The sequence below is a fragment of the Amblyomma americanum genome, chromosome 9 (genome assembly GCF_052857255.1).
Source record: "Amblyomma americanum isolate KBUSLIRL-KWMA chromosome 9, ASM5285725v1, whole genome shotgun sequence".
Taxonomy (NCBI): Eukaryota; Metazoa; Arthropoda; class Arachnida; order Ixodida; family Ixodidae; genus Amblyomma; species Amblyomma americanum.
This window is the reverse complement of record NC_135505.1, coordinates 51729586-51755405: the sequence shown is the minus strand read 5'-3', so window position 1 is coordinate 51755405 and position 25820 is coordinate 51729586.

Below are 25820 nucleotides of genomic sequence, written 5' to 3'. Positions count from 1 at the left end.
ATGCGCAGTCTGCTCTGCTCAGTTTGGCACTTCTGAAGAGGCGTTTCTTTTTATTTTCTAATCTTCCAAGAGTCTTAGTGAACCATGGTTTGTGGTGGTTAGCGCGGAAGCTGCATTTGGGGATATATTTGTTAGTCAATTCATTCATTTTGTGTTTAAACACTGACCAGTTTGTGTAGATGTCTTGTTTGTCAAATGATTCCTGATAAGATGGAAAAAAGGCCTCCAATTCCGCGTTGAAGAGCTCATAGTTTCCTTTTTTGTAAAGACAAATTGTTTTTTGGGACGTTTTATTTGTAATTGGCGAGAAGTTAAAGCATGCATGAATAACTTTATGATTGCTGATTTCACGGAGTTAAGTGATAGCGTTGAGGCTGTCGGGGTAGCTAGATAGTATGAGGTCAAGAATGTTAGCAGTATCTCCGGCGATGCGTGTAGGCTGTGTTACTAGTTGCGCTATGTTAAAGTTTAGACAGACATTCATAAATTCACGCGATTCATCCTGTCTAAAAACAGGTTGATGAGGAGTAGACCAATTTATTCCAGGATAGTTGAAATCTCCAAAAAGGAGGATGTGTGCCTTAGGGTGTCTAGTTTTAAGTTCGTTTAAAATGTTTTGCAGTTTACGGGGGAATTCGGGACTATTATGAGGGGGTCTGTAACAAACTCCAATTAATATAGATACTGGTGTGGCTCGGCAAAGGAGCCATAGTATTTCGAGGTCTGATGTGATGTTGATGTGGGATCACTGTAACTGATTGCTTGTAGCAATAAGGATGCCACCCCCTCAAGAGCTAGTGCGATCAGCACCGAAATGATTAAAGTTTGGTAAGTTGCAAAGAACTTCAGCGTCGCTTATACTATCAGTCAGCCATGTCTCTGTCAAAACGAGCAGATTGCTGCCCGTTGAAGACACGAGACTGGACAGAAGATCGGTCTTTGAAAGCAGGCTGCGTATATTGGTATACATAACCGACAGACAAATATTCTCTCGAGGGATGGTATAGCAAATATTAGATTTGTGACGGTGGCGAGATAAGCGCTATGCTATTTCTCTAACCGTTTCTGTGACAGCATCAAAGGTGTAGCGTTTTTTTTCCGAGAAAAAGCGTCTTGTACCGCAGGGAGAACGGTCCGGTTTCTGCTTTTGCAAACGCGACAAGGTGTTTGCGTGCTTTTCGAACAGGAAGAGAAAAGTCTTCTCCGATGCTAAAATCGGTGCCCTTCAACTTGGGCCCCTCTGAGAAGATAGATTATTCTGTTTTATAGGACAAAAATTTTACTATAATCGGCCGTCGACGGCCTTCCTCATAGCGGCCCAAACGATGTGCACGCTCAATTTGACTTGTGTCTAAGGTTATCTGTAATTTGTCATGACAATGGTGGATTACTAATTCTTCCCATTCGACGAGCGTTTCGCGCGAATTATAATTCGAAAGGCCATAGAATATCAAATTGTTACGGCGTGACCTATTTTCGGTGTCATCTAACCGAGCTTCAAGGTTAGTAACAAGAGCAGCAGTCTTAACGGAGACAGATTGGGCAGATTGTAGATCGGTTTTGAGATAAGAGAAACCCTGGAAAACTCTTTCTAGGTAAGCTACGCGCTTACCCACATCAGAAATTGTTATGTCAACAGAACGCATCTGACGCTTAAGTTCCTGTACATCGGTGATTATTTGGTCTTGACCAGTTGACAATGTCTCCAGGTTAGCAAGAATACGGTCCAATTTATCGGGACCAGGGTTCGTCTCAATATCGCCCGACAAGAGCAGGAGGAATTTTATAACACCAAAACATTCATCAGCGACAAAAATCGACTTCAAGAATTCGATGTCACCATCGTCTTTAAGTCTGATAGGAAGCACAGTGATGCCGACTGTTTGTCTCGTGCTCCTATCGAGGACTCCCGAGCTGACCCCGACGACGATTTAGTTTTTCTTGGCTCCATCTCCACGTCCGTTCTGATTCAACACCAAAGAGACGACAGCGAACTACGGCCCCACATTGAGTATCTGAAAGGTAGCGATCAGTCTCCACCGCCCCCCCCCCCCGAATCTTCTCACGCGGACTGTCGTCTTTCTGTTTACGGGATGGCATCCTGAATAAGAAAAACTACAGCCCGACACAAGCTGTTTATCTACTGGGCGTGCCTATGGCTCTTCGCGACGATGCGTTGCAGGCGTGCCTTATTGAACCATCTTCTGTTCACCTGGGTTTTTGTCGAGCTTTGCCACAAATACGGCAAAAGTACTACAGGCCTAGGGTTGCTGTAGTTGTGAAGCATTACGTAAATTCTTGCCGCGACTGCCAGCGTCGCAAGACGCCGCCGACTAAGCCAGCCGGCCTAATGCAGCATATTGATACGCCTCAGCTCTCATTCCATCAAGTTGGCATGGACATATTCGGCCCATTTCCGGAGTCCTCGCCGGGAAACCACTACATTGTGGTCACCACCGACTACCTCAGCCGATACTGTGAAACTAAACCTCTTCCCCGTGGTACCGCTAAGAAAATTGCGAACTTTTTTTATCCAATACATTGTGCTTCGTCACGGTTCACCCACTATCGTTTTAAGCGACCAGGAGCAGCGTTCGTCTCAGCCCTTACGCAGGAGGTTATGCGCCTGAGCGGCACCAGTCACTGAAAGACAACCGCTTACCACCCTCAAACGAACGGCCTCACCGAACGGCTCAACAAGACGATCGCCGACATCATTTTCATGTATGTCGACGCGGATCACCGGAACTGGGACACCATACTCTCTTCCGTCACGACACGCTTCACTCGCTTTTGTTTAGTATCATGTCGCGAAGTACACCCATGCTGGATGCAATATTGCATCCAGCTAGCACTGCCTCCTCTTTTGTGGGTGCTGCCCAATTCGTTTGTTACGTTGAGGTACCCCGCCAACTCGCTAGAGAGCGCATCTGACACGAGCAACTTCTAGACACTCGGCGCTATAACTTCCGCCACTGAAATGTGCGTTACAGCCCGGCGAACAAGTCCTGGTGTGGAGCCCAATCCGCATGCGAGGGCGTTCTGAGAAGCTTCGACGTCAATATTTTGGCCCCTACAACATGCTCCGCCAGTTCAGCGAGGGCACCTACGAAGGTCTTCACCAGAGAACCGTGCGCTCTTCTAGACGGCCAACCTGCGAAGTCGTCCACATCGCTCGGATGAAGCCGTACCACGCCGCTAGGCCCTCGCGCGTGTCTACACCGTACGCCAGACATGCGACTGCCCTTGTTGTTCTGCCTCCCATTGCTGCCGCACCGAGTCGGTGTCTTTCAGAAAGGGGGAGTAATTCCACACTACTAACTCCTATAGTGGAGTCGTATCGCGGCTAAACTGTGTTACCTGGCAGTTGGCAAGCCTTGAGCCATCTCGGTTCTAAATGTTCCTCGTCTTCATCTGTCGAGCTGCCTGCTGCCTTGCGCGTTCCAACAGCGTCTTGCGCGTACAAGTAAACCAGCTCTGCGTACGTCAGCCGTTCCTCGGTGACAATATGTACTATGGGGAGCACACCTTGCTTCCCCATCGGTGATACTTTCGACAGATGACGCCAGCCCATCAGGACGAACGATTTTCATCCGTGTTAGCCCTTTCAAGACTGCCATGTGACCAAAGTGACTTATATAGGAACAAGTACAATGTGGGCTGACCCAAAGTTCCCTCACAGGGGACCGATGTGGTTCAGCCCCAGCCCCAGCGGCCAACTTTGGACCGCCAGCGCTCAACATAATGCATTAATTCCTCACATGTTAAGCCGATCGAAATAGCCAATGTTTATATTTTTCGGCAGTACTGAGGATATATGCATAATGTGGGCTGCCAAACTAAGCCCATGTTAGCTCACCGTGCACTGTGCACCGTGTTAATGTGGCCATTAAGTCTGTCCAGTTTGCATTATTTACTTGTAAGCGAGATCGACTATGTAAAGATGCTTAGAATTATCACTCAAATTATCAATAAAAGCATGTTATAGGCACCTATTATATACATCACAAAATGCAAGTAATACACCTACGACTGCATGCAGGCACGCCAGTGTACTGAGCCCAGCCCGAAAGTAGGATGGACTGCGACATCATCGGCCGATTCAAGTGGGCTTGCTGCGTTTTTGGTCTCATAGAGTTCGTATTTGTGCTGCATCTGCCTTCATGTCCCCGACAAGAGAAATGTGCCAGCATGTGGGCACGCGCGCTTTGCAGCCCCGTTATTGTCGATGTAGGAGCTGCAGCACCTTTGTATGAGCAGCCTTAGTCGGCCTAACGAGGTTTTTCTGCACAGAGCCCTATTAAGCGTTGCACCTGCGTCCTGCACTATCTTTTACTTCCATTGCCATGCCCATAAATGTAGTTTCCCCATTGTCATTCTGTCTTTCTTCACCACGTGCTTGTCTCAGTGTGGAGCCTTGTACTCTCCCCTCATCTTTTAGTCGATCTGTTTATCTCCCTTTTTGCCGCGTTATTTGTTTGGTTCTTAACCTTGACAAGCTTGTAAAGCGCTTTTTGCAGTAAGTTTCAGTACACGATGTCTCTTTTCTTTCAGTGTTCCCCCGGCACCGTGCTTTCATTTTGTTTTTTATCGTAAAAATGTTTTGCTTATTTTTCACACACTGTAATCCTGACTGTGCTCTTCTTTGCGCATGCTCATCGCTTGATGGTTGTGATCGGCTCCTATATATTAGACGTGGTGGCTTTTCGAAATATAAAGTTGCAAGTTAGCGCCTGTCCTGTCCACTTCTGTGTCGTCCGTGTCCTTTTTGCGCTGTTTTCTAAGAAATTATGCTGGAAGACCCCGTTTCCACCAAAGCCATACCCTATGAGTGCCCACAGTGGTTTTATCAGGACAACTACAATAGGGCTGGATGAGGTTTTAACGCGATAACGTTAAGGCTCCCGTTGTACACAAAATCTGTCGTCGGTCACGTCGGCGTTGGTGTCAGAGTTTTGAGCGGAAAATCTCTGTAGAAGCAACCTAGGCGGGAAACCTAGCACAAATGGCCTTCTGGTGTAATCACAACGCACCCACCGGTTTATGGGCAAACTAGTCACCATGGCAGCTGGTAGTTAAATTAATGATTGGTCGCAATAAGTTGCTGGGGAGAAGCGACCTGGGTCGCACAAGCGCCACAGATTGCAGCACCTGGCATCGCCAGATCATCGCCTAACCTATGCAAAACTTCGCCAGGATTGGTATGAGAACTCTTAGGGAGGTATGAACGTGAAGTGGAAAATGCGCAATTGTAAATATATGGCCGTTAAATGGTGAAAGCTGTCACGTCCTTCCCTTGAGGCAGATAGGTGTTTGCATATTGCCATTAGTGTCCGGCAAGGGGGTGATATGGTCTGGCCGCAAAATAGTGTTTAACCCCAGCAACACAAATGGCGCCCATGTGGGACCAAGATGTGGAAATCCAATTAGCATTTGCACACGTATTTCTTGCATTGGGCCGACATAGGTATTCGAGGGGTCTTAACGCATGTACGACTCGAAAGGACACTACCTCTCTTGGTGCTTGTATATATATGTTTCTTGCTACATGTGTTCCAGTCATGTTGTTCTCTTGTCGTTCTTTTATTCCTGAACAAAAGCCATGAGGAAACGTGTGTAAACACTTCAACTTACCTTAGTTTCAATTTATACGGCGACAGCAGAGCTACTGTCACCCCTTGACTGAAACTCTGACGTCTGTCAAAGTAAATCTTCTGATCAAAGCAAAGAGCTTTCACCTTCCACCTTCACCCTCAAGCAACCTCAGCCACTTCCTTACCGTTCACCCTAGCTACGGGACTCCTCGCGAAGCTATAGCCACCTTGTATTCACTGCTCTATTTCTGCCTACCCTCACGTTCTAGAAGAGCGATGCATCACGTCTCCACGAGACTCTCAGTCTAGAAGTGCCACACAAAAACAACTGGCCAGCTCCCATCGTTCACAAGGCATTCATCCAATTGAGGCCCATGTAGCAGCAGAAAAAAAGACATAGACAGTCAGTGCGAGTCATGCGGCAGAGTACGCGCCAGCATTAGTGTCCCCATTTGACGGATGCAGGTGGTATGACTAAGTCCATGAATCACCGTGCAACTCGCTGTACCGACTGTCTACTCGCCGGATCCAACCCAGGATTTGTAGGGGAGCACTTCGTTGCTCCTGAAATTTCGACACTGCACCTACTCCTCGGCTCTGCACCACCAAGAGCGGTTTCTCTTTCACCTCCGACAATCTCACCCACTCTACTTCTGCCCACGTCCACGTGCCTTCTCCCTCCTTCTTCTCTCTTTTTTTTTTCTATCAGGGATTTTTCCTTCTCTCCGTTCTCCCAGTCTCATCGCTGAAGCTTTACATGCCGGAAGCCTACACCGGGCGCTTAGTGCCCTAATGGTGGTTCCAACGCTACCGTTTAAAAATCGAACCGAAAATCTTATTCAAAGACCCAGTGAGAAAGCCAGCTGCCTTCCACAACCATCACCTTACACATACCCACGTATTGCAAACTTCGCATCACATCCGCCCATCTTGAAGCCTCGGTTTGGAGAAAGAGCATTATATTGATTATGAAGAATCAAATAATCATCAAGGACAAAGTTAACTGCTCTTGCTGAATTCTAACACGGAAGTCTGATCGTCTTAGAAACATTTTTGATATAATAGCATGCGGCTGTGAGATAGTCTTTCAGTCAAGGACTTGCGCCGGGCTAATTACGAGGGACGACAGAAAGCAAAGAGAAACCAAAAGTGGCACTTGTGGCTTCTTTGGTGTTTGTGTCGTTTCATGCTTCTTGCTCAGTACGATTTCATGCTTGAAAATGCACGCCAAAGGGTGAAAACACTTCTTTGAAATGTACTTCACATATAAACGGAAAACAAAGAATGGAATGAGATCTATGGGCTCATATTCTCCACCGCCTCTGATACTCCTTTGAAGGTACCACTCGTTGCTGAGAAACTAACAAAATGAACTCAAGCTTTGCAAAATTGGTAAGGAATGACGATGCATTTATGGTCGGTGACATCCTTGGGCCATTTACTTACTTTGCAGCTCACAACTGTGGTGATCGCAATACATCGCAGGCGTTGCTTTCTATAGCTAAAATTACGAAGTGGTTCCTGCTTATTTCTCTGGAACAGAAAAAGTTTTCGTCTATATCCACGGAAACAGCTTCATTAACTCAAAATTAATTCTTAAATAACATTATTCATATGCAATTTACAATGTACAATTTACAAGCCACTCCAGAGCAGGGTATTATTATTTGCAAAAGTCAACTTACCATCGGAGTGCAAATTCACTCAGTAATATGTTTATGCGTTTAATCGTTTGAACCGTGAAAGTTTATTGAACAAGCTATTAACCTTTGGTGTGCGCGGCGTTTGCTGCTCTTTTTTATAGTCCTTTCTTTTAACCACGGCAGCGTGTTTAAATTGGTCAAAACTTACCGTACAGCTTACTTCAGTGTCCTCAAAGGAATAATCATCGAATAATTTAGTTTTCCACCTTTTGTCATCAATACTGTGCAGAAGAGAAACGGCGCACTCTGTGTGCTAAACGCAGATGACACGAGCATATTGCTTCCTTTTAGATATGTAAATGTAGTTGTAAGAAAATGTAGGAATTATTTTTACACAATTTGAGACTTGGCGCATAACAACGATTTAAAAATAAAAGGCAATAAATTCATGTCCATATTAGTCATGGGTTAATGGCAAGTTCGCACACACGTAATAAAGGCTATTCCTCAAAGGTACACGCTGAAAAATCTTTAAGACGTATGGAATTATCGGTGATAGTTTCGGAAGCGCCATGCCACGTACTTATCACTGAATAATAGAAAAGGCTGCCTGCCGCCTGTGGTGCGATAAGGCTATCTGCTGCGTTTGGTGTACCAGCAGGGCGCCATTATTTTATTCCAGACAGCACAAAACGCCAAGTTTGTCATGCTTGGATCTCTCACGTAAAATGCTGCTATGCGGTTTTGGCAAAAAAACTCAAAATTACAAAAAATGAGGGAGAATGTTTTGAAAATTTGTATAAACTTGCTAAAGTTGATTTCCATGACTGATAACAACGAAAATGAAGAGAGATAATTCTCTGTTGCTGTCGTCGTGTCGAAGATGGAAGTTGATGAAGACGACGATGCTCAATGCACAGCGCGAGAGTGTGTTGCAGTTTGACACGAGGCGTGTTCAGCTGCGGGGATAGCCTCGTCCTCTCGGGCAGTGGTCAGCGATTGTGATCTATTTACGAGAGCGAGTTGACGGGCTAGTTGGTATTGCATGGTGTAGGAACAGCGCTAAGAACAGGACAGAAGTCAAACATGGAAGCACAGGGACGGGCGCTGTCCCTGTGCTTCCATGTTTGACTTCTGTCCTGTTTTTAGCGCTGTTCCTACACCAAAGTGATCTGTTCGCAGGGTTATGGATTTGCATCCCAGTCGCCGGTATTTTTTATTTATTTTTATTTGCTTCTTTCGCTTGGCACAAACCCACCTCAACGGCGAAACCACAAACATCCCAAGAACTTGCTCGCGGTTTTCTGATCGGATAGTGCATGCACATTAATATTTGCCGATCACTCTACGGTTTATAACAATCCGCTGTTTTCCAAATTTATCCTGTTTGCAGCCTTCTGTATAACACTCGATGTAGCATAAGAATGGATATAGTAATGAACTCTCAATACTGCACTGTCACATCTTTTGAGATGCGATGCTCAACAGCCTCTTAAAAAGTACCTCGCAGTTGAAAAGACAGGAAAGGGATTCTGACACCGTTGGACCTGAAGATGGCTGATACCAAGAAAACACTCTAATTGTAAGTTAGAATCACTGATGTACAAATTTCCATTCTTATTGGATAAAAACTTGCATGAGAATCTTTGATTAACACGCGAATAGAAATTGATGCGTGCATATTTTAGCGTGTGTAAACAGTTCTCTGCCATAAAATGCTAGTGACTATGTTGTGTGTTCTTTCAATATTTTTTATTCTGCATATTTCTTAATGAGATGCATTTACTGAAGATAAATGTAATAGATCTTAAGTAAATTTGTGAGGCTTACTAAATCATTTTGCATTCAACTTTGTTGAAAGCGTATTACGAAGTACGTAACTGAATGCAGAAGTGTTCAACGTTTTCGATAATGTTTATTCAATACTGCCTTGCACTAGCATCTGTTACAATCAAGCTGTCAATGGCAGCTTTTCTCGCCTTTTGACCCCCATATTTTGGTTCAAAATGAAGCATCGAAATCAAATGTGCCAAAACGATAAGCGATTTCTGTGTAGACTTTATAGTTTCCTTCTAAGCAGTATTGTGCCACACATGTTTATGCTACAGCCTACGAATTATTCAAAATCTTTCTATAAATTGACCATTCCTGTAAACGCATAAAGCGTAACTGCTATCTATTATACCCAAATGTTTCTTGCAATCAAATATATAGAGCCCGCGAAAGTACAATTCCTTAAGATACGTTGTGCACAATCTAAGAATCTTTGTTCAGAATTGTGCTGCCGCTTACAGCTTCGCTTCAAAGTTTCTGACAAGAAGAGGAGACAACAACACAGGAGATGAGATAAAATTACCAAGGATGTGTTTATTATAAGCAAAGAAATAAGTTCCTCGGCAATATATAGACAAGAAGACAAAATAACAGGACTGGAGCAGGAGCCCGGTTATATTCATTACTCAATAATATTGTTTCAAGCAGAAACCCCAAATATATACTTGTACAATGTCACAGCGGAAATAAAATGGGTGTACTGTTGAGTGAAAGAACTTATCAATGTGTTAAGTTGATTTAACAAATATGAAAATAGGCATTAAGCGCCGCACTAGCGATAATAATTGAGATAAAAGACGTAAATGAACTGCGGAGTTAAAGAGTGCAAACTGTTGTTCAAAAATGAATTCTTTATTACCCAGCTGGCTCATCCAAACGAGAAGAAAGCTACGTTTAAATGGCTTTAGGAAAAATGTAGTTGTTTTCCATCACGGGCATCACGGGACCTCTCTCTGTGATGGCCCTTAGCAAATTAATATGCACGAATCGCCTACATTTATTTCGACAAAACAGTGAAATACTCATATATTCATATAAATCTTTTTTTTAGACGCTTGCAAAAGTCACTAAATAGCAGCCATACCCTTGTTCCGCGGCATAATGTGCTGCGACAGTGCGACAGAATTTCTGCTGCACTTTGTGCTTACTGCTCTTGAGGTAGTCGTCAAGTAACGGTTCTGAGCTGACATTACGACGAATAGCAACCAATGAACCTGCTTCCTCTTGCAATGTATTTGCTATATTTCTGTCAGAAATTCACAAAATACTACTACCAGAAGACCACCCAATATCGCATCATAGCCTGCCCAGATTCAAGTGTCCAATGATGCCCTAGACTTGCAACATGCAGAAGATTTCAGGGCGAGAAGGGTTCTAGACTCAGAAATAGTGCAAAAAATTCCGTCTCCTCCTCGTTGGTAATGCACTTCATGTCACGACTCTGTGCGCGAAAATCAGTGCGGCCCCCCAGGCGCCTTATGTTTCAAATGTTTGTGCATCCATGCTTAGGAACACAAACGGCGAAGGCTACCTTTGAAAAAGCATTCCATAAGCTTGCTGTTTTGCTCTTTAGGCTTCGCAGTGAATTTCCATCTGGTAGCTTGGGTAATAAGTGGCAGGGATGACAGATCGAAAACGCGGACTAAAGCTATTGTAATGTGAAAAGGTCAACAGCGCCACGTGTGGGGCTGGTGAGCTCAAGACGAAAGCTTTACTCAAGAAGTCATACCAGTTTGAGAACTCAAAACTCTGCAATAAGTACACGATAAAGAAATATCAGTTTTTGAATGTCTTAGCAGGCTGTAACGAAAATGGTTGTCTACAGGCGCAGAATTTAGTTACTTTGACGGAAGATCGAAAACAAGTCCAACTTTCTTGTGTCGGCGCACAAGCGCAAATAATAATTAGGGGAAACACAAGGTATGCCTTCCTTTTTACTTTCATTCTCGTCAAGCACGCGTACACCAAAAATATCTTTACAAGCCGCACAGTTGGGAAACTTGAATGCATTGAGGCATTCTCGTTGCCATTAAATGGTTGTTAAAGCAGTAACCACCGAGTCACGTCTCTGGTGGGGGGTGGGGGGGGGGGAACAACTTTTTGGAATAGCAGCTACAGTCGACTGCTGGACATAGAGTCGGTACAAGTGGTGAAAGGCCGTACTACAAAATTTTCTTCCATTACATAACTAATCGGGATGCACTTGAGAAAGTATACTAGCCCTCAGCACTAATCTTTTATTATATCCTTCGATAGAGGTGTGTTTTTGTTTTATTGCACATTGGCAACTGAGGCCGTCATGCGAAAAGAACAAGGTATAAAGGTATAGAAAAAGTTTTTTGTTGAATATGATAGAAATGTAAAAATCATCACTGGTATAAAGGCCCTCAAATGGTAAAAATGCCCAGTGAACACATACACCAATTTTAGAAATGGCTAATAGTAAAAGCTTTAAAGACGACTGGGTAACCTCTGTAGCTTTCCTTAGCTGCGCAAGGATATCGGCGCTCCCAACCAATCAAAATAAAAGACTAAGCCTTCTTCTAACGCATGAAAATTGGCTCAGGTGTAGTAAAAATCAAACAGACCAGTCAGTAAAAAATTTTGTCTCTTGAAAAATCCTGTTTCGTTAAGAAAACTAAAAACACATTGCATCATCTCTTAAAAGCCGTGTGGGATGGAAAGGGAAGTATTCCTTATAAAAGTGAGTAAAGTACTTTTTCCTCAGCTTTTCCAGCTTCGCGCAAGAAATTAAAATGTCGTTAATTGTAACCTCATGTCCACATTTTTCGCATAGAGGTTGATCTGGTTTTGTCAGCGTGCAATTGTGTGTGAGGTCGTGTGTCCTATACGAAGACGGCAGATAATCACTTCCTTAAAACGTTCCTTGTGAGTGCAGGACTTCTATTCACCTATAGCTGGTTTTATATTGTGTAATTTTTTATTTACTTCGTTTTCCACGCGGACTGCCATTTCTGTCTTATTTTACGATGAATTAAGTTAATGCCATCTTTGAACTGTATATTTATCTTTATTTGCTGAAAACGACCTTGTACTGCGCAGAAGTCTGCTTTTTCATTGCCTAAAATTTCGGTATGGCTTGGTACCCTGCAGAGTTTTAGTTTTTGTCCTTTAGCTATGACTATTACTATATTGTGTATGATATAACCAAGTATAGCAGTAGTCACTACATTTCTAGAGTGAAGGGCTGTAAGCACGCATAGCGAGACTGTGTAAATAATGCTGTTGGCTAGGTTCTCGTTCACTACTTTTTGTACGGCTACAGAGATCGCGTAACATTCGGCAGTGAAAATGAAGGCACACTGCGGAAGCCTTACTATTTCAATCTAAATCCGTTGTACCACTGCGCTTCCTACGTAGGCATCTGTTTTTGAAGCATCTGTATAAAAAGCTCTGAAAGTACTGTACTTTTCATCCAGTTCAAGACATTGTTGTGGGATATGTTGTTGTGGAGTTTGTTTCTTCTGGAATTGTGTTAAAGTAATATCGCACATTGCTGGTAAATTGCACCATGGAGGTAGTGCGTCTCGTCATTGCGCAATACCAGGTAATGTGTTTAAGACGTCAAGGTTCCGGCACATCTCTTCAAATCGCAAGAGCAATGGCCTGATAGCCTGCGGTTTGTAGTTAAATAGCGTTTGAGATGGGCACTTCGCAGCTGTACGGTAACATAGATATTTTTGTGGGGAACGGATTTTTAGAATGTACGAGCAGGTAAGCATGGTTCTTCTGTCTGTAAGTAATGGTTCGTTAGTTTCTACATAGAGGCTGGTTATGGGTGATGTCCTGTATGCACCTAAGGAAAGACGTAAACCGAAATTATGCACTGGATCTCGTCGTTTAAGATACGATGCTCTCGCTGACCCATACACAATACATTCGTAATCTAAGGTGGAGCGTACCATGGCGCGATAAATTTGTAAAAGACATGTCCTGCCAGCCCGCCAACGTTTGCGTGACAGTACTTTGATCATATTTAGGGATCCGGAGGCTTTCTTTTTCAGTGCATTTATATGAGCCGGGAAAGTGAGTTTTTTTCAAAGGTTATTGGTAGAAATGCTTGCTCATTTTTCACAGGTATGTGTGTTCCGTTCAGGTGTATGAATGGGTCGGCTTGTATGCCACGTTTGAGCGAGAAAAGGTTGGCTACTGTTTGCGGTTTTGAAAACTGGAAACCGTACCGATGTGCCCATGTCGCTAGTTTAATCACTGTGAACTGCATTTTTCTCTCGCATGTTGCTATTTTTGAGGATGTGCAGGACATTTGAAGATCATCAATGTACAATGAATACAGGATGGATGGTAGGTACTTGGGCTTGTTGGTTCATTTCACGGGTAGAATTGAAGCGCAAAAAAGACAGGGACACAGAAAGACAACACCACAGAGCGCTAACTTCCAACAAAGATTTATTTCGTAAAAGAAGGGCGGTTTTTATATAATGACTTATCATACAATTACTATCAAACCACAGCTAGCAAAGCATATCAGACAGATATAAGAGCTCCTTTGGCAACACAGCTACTGAAGGGCTACTCACACAGTCATCTTCCAGCAAGGAAATCCATTCCGCTTCAATTATCTCTCGTGTTAAGCGGTTTTTGTGCATTTTCAAGACCACACATTTTTTTAGGAGTGGTATACAATGACACACACGGCAATAGGCTGACAAAAGTTTCCCATGCATATCACTAACGTCACGCCCATGTTCCCGAAGCCTATCATTCAGGCATCTGCCTGTTTGGCCTACATACTGTTTGCCACAGGGAAGAGGTATCTGGTAAACGACATTTTCAAAGCAATCAACAAATTTATTTTTATGTTTCTTAATACAGCCAACCGCCTTTTTGGATTTTGTCAAATTTTTTGTGCTTAAATAACGTAACTTTTTAGGGGCTGAAAAAACCACTCTGGCTCCCGAACGCTGCGCTATTTTTTTAAGATTATGGAAAGCCGATGAAAGTAAGGGATGACAGCAACTTTTTCTTTCTTAAGCGTAGCCTCTTGAAATTCTTGCGATTTTTTCCGGCAGAATTTCTTTAGAATGCCTTCCGCTACAGAGACCAGAACATGGGAAGGGTAACCAGCGTTCTCCAACCGCTTGCACTGCTGAGAAAAACTTTCATGCATGAGGTGCGGACAGGACTTCATTAGAGAATTAACAAAAGAAAGGCGAACAATGGATCATTTTACGAGTTTAGAGTGTGCTGAATGCAAAGGCAATAATGGTTTTTCGCCTCGAGGTTTGAACATCCAGCATGTCCGATCATGATGCAGTATGATGTTGATGTCTAGGAATTTGATTACCCCCTTTTCATGTAGTTCAACCGTTAGTTCTAGAGGACGGATATGGTTACGAAACAAAGTGCAGACATTAAGAACATCATCCTTCTAGGAACTGTCATTTCTGTTAAGTACAATCAGAAAATAAATCAAAATGTCTAAAAATCTTGATGACACTGGTATCTTTTACTATATCCGCAAAAGACCTGTCCAACTAAGCTAAAAACAAGTCGGTAAGGATTGGTGCTATCCAAGAACCTATACAAATGCCTTGTTTTTGCAGATGTGGTTATTCGTCCCACTCTATGAAAGTAGACTTAAGATGAAATTTTAAAAGTTCTAGAAAGCCATTTACCGAGATGCCAGATGCATTTTGAAAGGCAATAGGTCCGTACCGGTCAATACAATCTCTAACACAAAATAACAAAGCCTCATGTGGAATGGAATAATATAGATATTTTATGTCAACCGAAAAAACAGATAGGCCATGTTCCGCATGTGACTTGATAAAATCTAAAACCTGCTCAGAATTTCGGACAAGGAATGGATCTTGAATGGATAACAAATTCAGTTTTTCTTGTAACAAAAGGGCAACAGATTTTATTCATGTGCCATTCTCTGATACAATAACTCTGAACGGAACATCAGTTTTATGTGTCTTTGCATTGAAGAATACCCGAAGGAAGTCTTTTTTACAATCGGTATAATTCCTTTAAGAACAGACCTAAGGTTCAACCTAGTACACAGACTCTTCGCTTCGGTTTTTATCTTTGAAAGTTTTACATTTGGATAGCAGTTAAAGGCGGAGGACACAGCTTCACATGCTTTCTTATGAAAGAGCCCAGAAGGAAATACAGCAAATCCTCCTGCTTTGTCTGCGGGAAGGAGGCACAATGAATGATGTTCTTGGTAAGACTTAGCTCGATTTGCGGGAAGTCTTGGAGGATGCAACTTACATCGCCGTATGGTGTCGACGCCTGCAGAAACATATCTGTCTGCCTCTTGCTCGGGGATGATACGAGAAATCTGGTGAACGAACGTGAGCCGCTCCGCTGAAGACGATTTTGGCTCCAGGGCAAACTTAGGTCCCAACGACAGAACAGACTTCACATGTTGAGGAAGATCCAGTCCTTGCGGCGTATGGACAACACACCGAGGTGAACGTGGCTTAATATCAAGCTGTCTTCTAGCGCTCTGTGGTGTCGTCTTTCTGTGTCTCTGTCTTTTTTTGCGCTTTAATTCTACCCGGTAACAGGATAAACGTTGGTATTATTTTACTTATGAAATTCATTTTTATGATAAATAATGTCGTGCTTAAAATACACCCCTGTTGAACCCCGTTCTCTTGAACGAAGCTCCAATACAGGGTTGATTCCAGGCGTACTTGAAATGAGCGGTCGGAAAGGAAGTCAGTGAGGCAGTTTAACATCCTACCGCGAATACCTAGGTCACCTAGGTCGCGGAGAATCCCAAATCTCCAGGTTGCATTTTACGCTATCTCTATAACGAACAAAACGGCAAGACACAACTGTTTGTGTAGAAAAGCTTCTCTTATTGTGTTTTCGATGCGAACTAAGTGGTCTGTCGTCGAGCATCCCTTTTTATAACCGCATTGAGGGACATCAAGTGTTCACGGCATTCAAGGACAAATGTTAATCTCATATTAAGGACACTTTCAAAAGATTTCGCGGGTCAGCTTGTGAGGGCTATCGGGCTATAGCTACAAGGTGAAGTTGGTGGTTTTTCAGGTTTCAGGGCAGGCACTAGCACTGCTGTTCTCCACGCTTTAGACATTTTTCCTTCTATCAATATTTTGTTTAAAAAATTCAATACTGCCTCTGTAGAAGGCTGAGAAAGATGGGCCAGCATTTCGTAGTGTATTAGAACAGGTTCTGGTGCAACTTGTTTCTCGCAGACAGTACAGTATTAATTTCTTGGATTGTGATTAAATTATTGTATTGTTGGTATGCACCTCCACTTGTTGGAAGGTTTCGTTTTCTGGCTATATTTTTGTGTTTCAGAAATGACCACGTATAGTGTGAACAACTGGAAACTTCAGCGAAGTCTTCCCACAAAATGTCTGCCTGTTCTCTGATGCTTGTTTTTTTTGCCATGTGTTGTTACAAGAACGACTGTGAAGGTTGAGAAGTTGCCATTTAATTTGTAAACCTTCTCAAAATTTTTTTGAAGCAATTTGTCTGTTTTAATACGAATGGTACCTCTGCCAAGAAACTTTCTCGGCACTGCTGCGGGCGTACCGAGCTCTGGCTCTTGCCTTTTTAAAATGTACGAGGTTTTCTTGTGTTGGGTACATGCGAAATTTTCCACAAGCTCTATTTTGTTTTTTTTTTTGTTTTTTTGCTTCCATGCATTCTTTTGTCCACCACAATTTGTGTTTTTGCCGCAACACTCCAGAAGACTGAGGAATAGCTAAGTGTGCATCTGTAATTATACAATTCATGAACATTTATTTTATCTAATCGATGCTGATGTTTTCCAGAACTATTACTTCTAAATTCGCTTGTGTTCAAAAAATTCCCACCCAAACTGCTAAATGCCGCTTCCAACGTCTCGGTATAGTTGAGTTGATTTCTGGAGGAGATGTCAGGCTTATTAATACAGGAAGGTGGTCACTGCCATATGGGTTTTCTATGACATTCCTTTTAAGATCAATAAAAACAGATGAGGAAATAAAAAGCAAATCTAGACAGCTCATATTGCCCGAGGCTGGAGAGCAGCATGTGGCCTTTTCCGTGTTTAAAAGACATATAAAGTTTGTGAGAATAAAATCTTCGATTGTTTGCCCCCTATAGTCGCAGCACTCGCTTCGCCAAAAAGGGGAGTGAGCGTTAAAATGCCCCCCTACCAGATGCGGCTCTGAAAGTTCATCTATCAGTTCTTGTAGATCATGGAGTGTGAAAGTAAAATGTGGAGGAATGTATACACAACAGATTGTTAGTGGTTTGCAGCTGACGATGCTGACTGCAACCGCCTCAAATTTTGTTTTTAGTTTGATTTCTTGAGCAATGACGCTGCTTTGACCGACAATAGCGACGCCTCCCGAGAGTCGATTTGCCGGCTGGCGATCGCGTCTAAAAATTTTATAATGTTTCAGGATATGCACATGTTGTGGACCAGGATTGGTGTCCTGAAGACATATTATGGGTAACATTGACCATAAAATATAAGTTATGTCACTGTAATTCCGCATAAGTAATCTACAATTCCACTGCATTAAAAAGCCATGTTTATGTTTATGAGAAAAAATGAAAGTGGATTTACTTAGGTGGTGGGCCCGTTTAGAGTTGCCTGTCTTTTTTCCCCACAAGAGAGCTGTTCCACAGCTGCAAAGCGGGCGGACTGGGGGTTACATCAATCACCTCACCACAGGTGCTGGAGGATGGCGCAGCCGCGGTTGTGTTAGTTTCAGGCCTCCCTGAAGTCCTGCGGGATGCCGACCCATTGACCGGCGCTCCCTGCTTCGGCAATTACAGGGCAGCTTTCGCTTTACCTGCCTGGGGCGAGAATAGCCCTGCCATACGCTGGGTGGGAGAGGCCTCGGCAGGTGCCGGAGTGCTGTGTGGTGCTACGCCCTTGCGCACTACATCAGCGATGTTTTCTTTTGCTGTGAAAGAGAATGTCTTCGTAAGCGAAAAAAGCCTTCTAGCTTCTTTAAATGAAATGTTTTCCATCGTCTTTATAGCGATTATCTCTTTTTCTTTCTTCCAGGACAGACAAGCCCTGAAATATGCAGCATGGTCACCATCGCAGTTTGCCCAGCGCGGGGCTCGGTCACATTGATCAGAATGATGATCCTTCGAGGCACATTTTGTGCACGTTTTTCAACCACGGTAACTCTGTGAGCCGTGGCCGAACCTTTGACAATTGAAACATCTGCGAGGGTCAAGTATGTATGGTTTTACATTAACTTTCAAGTATCCCGCACCGATTGTGTCGGGCAATGTGCTGGTGTTGAAAGTGAGGATCAAGTGTGCCCTCATTTCCTGATCCCCATTCATTTCCTTATTGTCCTTTCGGATCTTAATTCGGTGCAAAGTTATGACATCTTGGCCGCTGAGCCCTTCGAGCATTTCTTTTTCAGTGATGTGTACAAAATCAGTTTCTCATATTGAGCATCGGACAGTGTTCTGTGATCAGTGTGTTGTTACGAAGACCGAGATGTCCTTTACAGAAGCATTGTTTCAGAGTTTCGAGGACTGGATGCATTCGCGCAGTTCAAGGAGAAGGTCGCAACTGGTCATTTCTGAGACCTTGTAGCCAGGGCCCAAGGTACCGGGTAAGCATTTAGACACCAGGAATGGAGATATTATTCATGCTTGTTCTTCATCGCTTTTACTGTGGATTACGTGAAACTTGGTGAATGCCGATTTCTTTTTGGCAAAAGAATCTGCTGCTTCGTTCCGCCCTCTCTAGAGAGAGCGATGTGGTTTTGAAAGGGGAGCACCTATAAAAAAGTTTTGTTCTTCGTTCATGGTGCCAGCCACCCCCAACAAACACAAAACCTCCTCAAAATCTCCCAGAAATATCCCATGAGGATATTTCAAATGTCCCCAGGAGGTTCTCATTTTTCCCGAAGACGTCCAAAAAATGTCCCCACAACTAGCCGTGTCCAAAAACTTGTGCGTCCCAGGGACAGCCGCAAAAGGTTAATGCTAGATTTTTTGGCTCTGGCACAATAAAATTATTTCTTTATTTTCATGCAGACTTCAGGCACCTAAGCGCACATATGTGCCAAATTTCAGGCACATGCTTACGTTACAGGTGTGTAATACATCTGTCAACTCGCGTGAATGCTTGCTGGCTGGGCCGTTCAGACTTACCTGCTTACATGATATGTGCTTTAACAAGGTGAAAATTTGGGTCGGTTGGTGCATGATTTTGTGACGGGAGCAGTGCAGCACGAGACAAAGAGAGAGGCGGGACACAACGCTGAATAACAACCAGATTTTTAATGCACGTTCCTCGAATATATACATCTCGCTCGTATAAGAAGGAAAAGAAAGAAGCATGAAAAACGCATAAGATGTACACGTGGTGAAATATTAAGACATCATACGAATACAATCAATTTCTCTGTCACGAAGCGCTACTGAAGGTATGCAGACGCATGTGTCGCTCTTTGTTCGGATGTTAAAGCATTCTTTAATCCACCTGGTCCGTTGATCAAAATAGGACGGAATGACCATTCTGTTGATAAGCTGCGGAGCGCATTCATGCTCTTTGCAATGTTTTGCTAATTCACTGCTGATGGCGCCCTTTAGGGATCGTTAGTGCTCTCGAAGCCGTTTATTCAAACAGCGCCATGTTTGACCAATGTATGTGTGTCCGCATGACAGAGGTATTTCGTAAACCCCGCTTTTCACATATTTCACATGTTTTTCAAGGTGTTTTTTCTTGCATTCATTTTTTCTTTGCTCGCTGTTGACTTTGGCGCACAGGCTCCTTAACTTGTTGGGTGCTGACATGCGCACTTTTAAACCAGCTCTTGCTCTCACCCTTTTGAGACTGCGGGAAATGCCATTATTGCAAGGAATGACCGCGTACGGCTTCCTTTATGCTGATGTGGTTGTGACATATTTTCTGCCTCCAGGTGCTTGCAGAATTACTTCTGCGACAGTGGATAGCAGTCTCGTCGGGCAACCTGCTGCTTTCAGCCGACCGTTACGGGTGTCAAAACTGCCTTGAACCTCATGGTGACAGGGTCGCGTCAATGCGGCTCTCATTGCTGTTTTTTTCTACCCCCTTTTGATGATATTGGAGTGCGCAGATGTGTAGTGGAGCAGTCCCTTCTAGCTTCGTGGTCCGTACCGCCAGCATGTGTGAGTGCCTAGAAATGCTAGCGTAAAGTCAAGAAATCGCATAACGTTGTTTTCTGGGAGTTCACTTGTTATTTCTAGCCCTAGTTCTTCTAGTCCATCTAGTCCTTAGCAAAAGTGGCAATGAAAGCCGCTTGACGAGATCCTGTCATCATGAAATTCGAGGAAGTTTTGACGCCCAGAACAGTCGGTTGAAAGCAGCTGTTTACCCGACGAGACTGCTATTCAGTGTCGCAGAAGGGATTCTGCAAGCACTTAGAGGCAGAAAATATGTCACAACCACATCAGAAGAAAGGAAGCCGTACGCGGTCATTCCTTACATTATTGGCATTTCCCACAGTCTCAAAAAGGTAGGCGCAAGAGCTGGTTAAAAGCGCTCATGTCAGCACCCAACAAATTAAGAAGCCTGTGCGCCAAAGTCAACAGTTAATTAAGAAAAATTAATGCAAGAAAAAGCACCGGAAAAAAAACATGTGAAATGTGTGAAAAGCGGGGTTTAGGAAATAGCTCTCTCATGCGGATGCACCTACATTGGTCAAACAGGGCACTGTTTGAATGAATGGCTTCGAGTGCACAAAATATCCCTAAAGGGCGCCATCAGCAGTGAATTAGCAAAACATTGCAGAGAGCATGAATGCGCTCCGCAGGTTATCAACACAATGGTCATCCCTTCGTATTTTAATCAACGGACCAGGGAGATTGAAGAAGGCTTCAAATCGGGCAAAGGAGCGATGTATATGCGTGAGCATATTTTCGATAGCGTTTCGTGACAGCGAAATTGATTATCTGCGTCCGTTCTCCTAATCTTTTACCACGTGTACATCTTATGCGTTTGTCATGCTTCTGTCCTTTTCTTATTGCACGATCGAGATGTATATATTCGATCGAACGTGGATTAAAGATCTGGTTGTTAGTCAGCATTGATTCCCGCCTCTCTCTTCTTTGTTTCGTGCTGCGTTGCTCCCGCCACAAGAACATGAAATGTGCTAGAATTTTACTCACAAAGGAAATATTAATTAAAAATGTCGCCCGATCCCTCCCATATAACAGGAAATAGCAGCGCAATACAGATGTAATTTCAGTGTATTAGATGTACTCTTTGCATTTAAATGAATACAAACAGGAGACGCATATGTATGCACCATTTAACACACAATGTACGGAGCACAACGACACAAGCAAATATTAATGACCAAAATTTTCTCTAGCTCTGAGAAATCTGAAAAAAATAAAGCAATAAAAACATAATACAGGTTGAAAGTTGACGCACCTTAAACAAACATTCTAAAGGGTACAAAAACATATATGTACACGCAAAAGCAAACGCATGTAAAGAGCAACCTGGGTGCAAAAAAAAAAAAGACTATATGGGCGTACGATATCGATACGCGGTTTCAGGTTACGGATATTCTGCACGGTGAAACCTCCCTCTCGCTTTGCCTCTCGCACGAGCCTCGGAGTAACCTTGAGCGTGAAATTAAAACAGGGAAAAAAATTAATTCTTCGAGGCGAAAATAAAAAACGAGCATAAACCACATTCCTTGACGACGTTGCCGACAGAAACCCGGGGATGAAATAAAATGCTGCAACTATATATATGAGTTCAACGCAGCCTTCTGTCCTGCGCCTTCTCACGGCGCAGCGAACGCTCAAACATGCGTTACATCCTCGCTACACCCCCGTTTTATTTACTTGTGACTAAGTGTGGAGATAAGACCGCTTGGAGCCGGATGGAAAGGGGGTACGTCTTGAGGTAGGAGTCCTGGCTCGCCGCACCCATGGTTTAGCAGACCACGCGTGGGGCACAATACGGCGTGGGAGGCGAGATAAAGGTGATCAAGGCACAAGTAATCCGGTGGGGGTGGGTTTGGAGTCAGAGACGCGAACACAACACAAAGTATACCGCTGCGACAAGACGGCAATGTAGGTAGAGCAGGCAGGTTAATCCATGGGCATTCGCAGCAAGAGGCTGGTGGGCTTCCGAAGATCTCTCCCGCCTGTGACCGCAGTGGACGGCCACGCTGCCACCAACAACACGCCACAGTTGTCGGAGGCGCTGAGGGATGCAGAGTGCGCGCTAGGAGCCGCCCATTGTCTTGAAATCCGCTGCCGCGAACGACGGCTGTAAGAGCGCCATTATGGTGTAGGGCCGTGAAGCTGTGCAAAAGACTTGCGATGCGCCGCGCCGCTTTATCAGTTCCAAAAGGAATTATGTGGGCACGCCGAGGTGCGCGGGAAAGCTGCCATGAATCCGCAGCTACGAAGTTCACGACAGCCCAGTGATGTGAGCAAGAGCGGCTGCGCGCTGGGGCTTGCGCGCGAGCGGCTAGGGGCTGCGCGAATACGTGTGCGCAAGATGGCTTCCGTCCAGCGAGGAAGCCGGGCGAGCGACGGGAGGCCCATTACTGCGCCTCTGCTAGACACCGGCGCAACGAGGACTGCTGGTAGTTGGAGATGCCTGCAGGGACCGCCGCACCGTGCTGACGTTGGAAACACTAATGAAGACGGGCACGTTAGTGACCGCCGCTCCCGGCGATTCGATGAAAAGGCAGACCGCCGTCGCCTGCCTGCCTGCAGCATGGAGCCGACGGCCCACGAGAGAGATGCGGGGTGAACTGCGCTTCCTTCGGCTGTTCGAACAAAACTGTCTGATCTCTCAAGACGGCGAGTGCAAGCGCAAAACCTTCTCTCCCCGTAGCTTTTGGCGTGAGGGAGAGAGAAAATAGAGCGAGGAGTCAATTTGTATTTTTTGTTAAAAAGCATTGGTCCCAAAAACATTCTCCCAGTTACCTTTCTGGAACCAAAATGCTATGATTTGTTTTTGTTCCTGCTTAACACGCTCGAAAAAACGTTTCTAGGACATTAGTGGGCGCACTTCCCTTTTGCTTGTGTTTCTATGTCCTGCCTCTACGGCCTGGAAATGTTCGATAAATGTTGTACTGGGACAGGGACATTCCATCCTTTCTGGGCGCTCCTGGGGAGGTACGTTGTTTGCTGGGCCAGTACGGAGTCCAGCAAGGGGACGGGACAGGAACTCCTAAACAGGTCCTGCCAACGCCAGCTGTAGGCCTCAACTATAACCAAATATGACGCAACTCAAGGTAGTTGGTCACACATGGTTAACCCTCGCCGCCAGGACAAAATGAAGAACCGAGAAGTGAGTAGGAGATAGGAGAGTTGAGAGAAAGAGAGACGAAAGTGAAAGATGAAGTGGAGGATAGGAAAAGGCGACTGCCGATTCCCTCTGGTCGGGTCAGGCCGGAAGTGTCGTCTACAGGAAGCTGGGGCCAAAGTGGTGTGTTGCCTCCGCCGAGGGACCTCAAAGGTCCAAACACTCGGCATCGGCTCAACAACCAGGAACCTCTTTTCTCTGGACACGGCGATGCCGCGCACAGCTAGGCGCGGGTGCTCGGGCATTCGATAGCGCTTATGACGCAAATTTGTGTTTTTTACGCAGTCTAACACTGCACAGTTGCTGTGGAAACGAAGGCTTTTAAACAGCTTAGTGCACCATTCCTGGTTGTTAATTTTCAATACATTCATAAAAACAAATGGGCAAGCACGATTGTCCGTTTCGTGAACACTTGCATAAATGGTTCCAGAAGGGGTAGTGATCCTTATTGCTGCAGATAATGTCCGGTGGGTGCGCGCTCTCCGATCGATGTTCGCTGCGATCTGTGCCCTGTGGTGAGGTCGTCATTTCACTTGCCTTGACTTCGGCCCACGTAAAACCTTTGGTTGAGGTGTCGGGTATACGATCTCTACGCCACGCAGCTCCGAAGCGGTCGTCAGGCCATGCCTACTACCACCATGGCTCAGCGCGGCGCGTTAGGAACCACTCCTGCCGCTCACTTCGTGGTCATGGCTCCTGCCCGTGACCCCGGAACCTTTTCTGGGTACGACGGCACCGATGTCTACGACAGGCTCCGTCTATATGAACGAGTGAGCAGCTATAACACGTGGAATCCCACCGTAATGCTGGCGAATGCCGTCTTCTATATTAACGGCACAGCCCGGGTCTGGTACGAAACTGACGAAGACGGACTGCAGAGTTTGGACACTTAAAAAAAAAGCACCGTACTTGGTTTGAAACACCCGATGACCGGAAGCTCTCCGCGAGAAAGCAGCTCGCGTCACGCGTCCCGTCGTCAACCGGCAGCTATGTCGCATACATTCAAGATGTCTTCAAGCTTTGTCGCAAAGTTGACGCCGCCATAACCGAGTTCGACAAGGTGGGCCAAGTTCTGAAAGGAATTGCGGATGATGCTTTTAATTTACTCATTTGCAAAGATTGCACTACCGTGGACAATATCATAAAGGAATGCTGTCGCTTCAGCAGGTTAAACGCCGCCGAATTCCACACTAGTTCGCTCGGCTCCCTAACATGACCGCCACCTCTCGCTGCGAGGAACAGCGATCAGCGTCCCGCGCGTCTGCCGATGACGTCAACATCGCCGAAACGGTCACCCGGACTGTTCACTGCGAACTGCAAGCCCTTGCGAATCTGATGCCCCATCCGCCCGCACCAGATAACTCTCTACCCTCCGTGTCGCTGATTCAGGCCGTCGTGCGGCAGGAACTCGTAAACTTGAACCTGCCTCCGGCAGTGTGCGCCATCAGAAGCCTGTGAACCCCCCGCCACGTCTCTCTGTTTTTCGTCACACCTATTATTCTCTGCCGCGTTACCGCAATCCCAGTCAGTGGCACACGGTAGACGACCAACCCATGTGCTTCCGGTGCTCCCGCATTCGCCACATCGCCCGCTAATGCCTTAGTTCATGGTTTTCACCGGCCCGGACCGCATTATTCTCCTTCGATTGTCCCGCCTCGTCCCGGAACTCCTCGCCCCGAGCTCCGTACGAACCATCTCAAGCCGCCCTTCCCCCTTCACGCCGATTATCCCGCTCTCCATCACCGCAAGGCTGCCGCTCTTGTTCTCCACTGGCGGCGTCCCATAGCCGCTTCCGTTTGGAAACCTTAATTATGCAGCTCCCGGAAGTGACGCTGCATCAACGACCCGGATCACAAAGAGTCCTCCCCACCGCCGTCACCTCCGTAAAGTCCTCACGCCTGCCACGTCCCTTGTACGTGTCTCGGATGGTGGCACGCCTGCTGTCGACGGTATTTGTACCACGCGCGTTACTATTGCCAGCCGGAGTATACCGGTTCAATTCACCGCGCTGACCACCCGTGCCCATGATGTTATCCTCGGTTTGGATTTTTTGCCTCACCATTCCGCCCCCATCGACTGCTCGCAGGACGTCCTACACCTCGAACTTCTACTGCTAGATTAGCACCAATTCGATGTATCCCTGCGACTGCTCAGTGCCGAATATGCTCGTCTGTCATCCCGCACCGCCTGTTTCGTTCCGCTGCCCCTATCGCACACTGTTTTAGCGACTATCTCGTTGCGCTCAATCGTGAATTTTTGCTGACCCGTAATATTGCCTTACCTCATACCATCGTCAGCTTCCACGCCAACGCCCTCTCTCTGTCTTTGCTCAACTTCGGCGTCTGTTCCCAAGTGCTCTCGTCCGGCATCATCGTCGCTACGCAATCCCTTCTCGCTCCTTGCCACTTCGATAAGTTGGCCGCCACCCCAGTTCAAGAC